The 2,316-nt window shown below is 33.3% G+C and overlaps 1 non-coding gene across 1 annotated transcript; it reads left to right on the top strand.

The window, feature by feature from the left end:
- Window positions 1-573: 573 nt before the first annotated feature.
- LOC111817598 lies at window positions 574-675 on the top strand. Its single transcript, XR_002821749.1, has one exon. It is a non-coding gene; the product is annotated as a U6 spliceosomal RNA (small nuclear RNA).
- The last annotated feature ends 1,641 nt before the right edge of the window (window positions 676-2,316 follow it).

The following is a 2,316-nucleotide window of genomic DNA, read 5'->3' on the forward strand; positions in this document are numbered from 1 at the left end:
TGGAACAGTAGCATAACCATAAACTTCATTAGAGAAGAGATCATATTTCATTTGTTTCTTGCTTCAGCCTCTGCACTTAGCACAATGCTCCATGCATGATAGAAGAGTGAAAAGATTCCTTTGAAGAAGCCAAGCAAACATGGACTTAATGCCTGTAAAACTATGAGCCAAAGCAAATCTTCCCCCTTTTAAGCTGAGTATCTCAGCTATGATGACATGGTAATATAAAGTGGACTCATTCTACTTCAGAGAAAAGATTAAGAGTTATGGAATTGGAAATATATGGATTCAAGGGTGCATTCTACCTATCTCTACTATATATGCAACCTTATGTAACACATGCACTGCTGAAGTGAGCACAATCTTATATCTTATATAATATAAAGGTATGTAATATGTTTTAATTCCGCTGACTATAGGATCTTCTATCTAAAATTTGAGATCTGAAAGTTATCTCCATGGGTCTGGGGATGGAGTCTACATGGAATAAATGCTGAGCTCTACCATCTCCAAAGAAAAAGTATCACTTGATCTTCCTAGCAAACTGTTAGGGCAGAAAAAGGACATGGCTGCTTGCTTTAGAAGCACATATGCTAAAAAGGGAACAATTTAGAGAAGATTAGCATGTCCCCAAATAAGGATGACATGCAAATTTGTGAAGCATTCCATATAAATGCCCATTAGCATTGTTTTCTTTTTTAAACAGAGAAAACATATGTACAGACAAAACTAGTAAAGATAATGTCTCTAAAGAAAAAAAAAAAGAAAAGAGATACGGCGTGTTGCAAATGCTGGTGAAATTGAAAATGGGAACACATAATGTGCCAACTGTCCTTTGAAAACTTGAAACAAAACTTTCTAATCTTATCATGTTACCTCAAGGCTTCCAGCAACCTTTGGATTTTTCCCCATGAATCTATCTTTGCAAGGAATTAATGATGCTATAGTCCTATAACCTTTCCTCCATACAAGTTTTCATATTTTTTCTCTCTTATAAAACATGTACATATGTTATTTCCTGTTTAATTAGCTTTTATTCCTTTCTTTCTTGTGTTTACAGGCCTGAGTAGGAACATAAATGTAATGTTTTATCTAGTATGAAATTTAGGAATAAAGACATTTGTGATAGGAAAAAAAGAAGTCCCTTTGAAGGAGACTAATAAAAAAGTGAATTTCATTTTTTTTATACATGAGATTTCTTGGGATTCATTCAACTTGTCTGCAAAATTCATAGTTTGAAATACTGATTCCCAAATATTTTATAGTGCTAAATTTTACTTGATAATTTTTTCCTTGTTTTTTAAATTTCTAATTCATTTTAATGAGAAAAAAGATGAAATAACAATGAAAATCTTTCAAAACAGGTTAGTAGAACAGTTACAGTAATTAACACATTGCATATTGTTGTCTTTGTAGTAATTATTTGGAGGAAAAGATGTAGACATATCTTGTCTAAACAATATTAGTGCAAACCTTTCTTTTCAATAAACTAAGACAGAGTAACTATATATCAATCCCAGCTATCTTGTATATACATATGCATATTTTTCACCATAAATCCATCCCTTATACTCCCCTTTTTTGTTTTGTCAGAGATGGTTGTTTCACTGCTGTTAGAGAAGTGGTATGTGGAGAAGTCTTTAAAGGACCTTTTCATACTTGATGCCAGTCCAAATATTATAAGTACTTGAATTTAGTAAAATAACCCAATATAGTCCAACAGTCCATAACAGTAGTGAGTTATCAGCACAACTGGCAATTATCTGAAGTTGTTCACTTAAGCCTTTTACAGTTCAGCATATTAACATAGCTTTATTTTTTATACCTCATGGTTGCATCTTTCTGTAGGATGGTTAAGATCAAGTTAAAGCAAGACCTATACAACTAAAAATGTAACTCATAAGTGAAATAAACCAGACACACCTGTGTAAATATCATGTAGATTCCCTAGTATAAGAACTCAAAAAAAGAAATACAAACAGAAAGGTATAATACAAGCAAAAGGAAAGTAAGAACTTGAGGACTAACTAATGAAGAGAGGGAAAGGAGAGGAGCTAGGAAACATGCCAGTGACAAGCCATACAGTTATATTTAGAAGATGAGCAAGGCAATGCTCCTGAGAATCTTCAGAAGATTTTTGAATGTAGCAGTTAATTGGAAAGATTCTCACCCTGACTAACTATATATACTGACATCTGTGAACCAAACAACTTCCCTGAAGATGGCAATTTGTAATACTAGGTTCATGCTTGAAGTGCTTGTCATTCTGGTCTTCTGAATATGGGCTGCTTGTCATGACATGCCAGTTGTTGCTGT

This window comes from Octodon degus, unplaced genomic scaffold (genome assembly GCF_000260255.1).
Source record: "Octodon degus isolate 3935 unplaced genomic scaffold, OctDeg1.0 scaffold00063, whole genome shotgun sequence".
NCBI lineage: Eukaryota > Metazoa > Chordata > Mammalia > Rodentia > Octodontidae > Octodon > Octodon degus.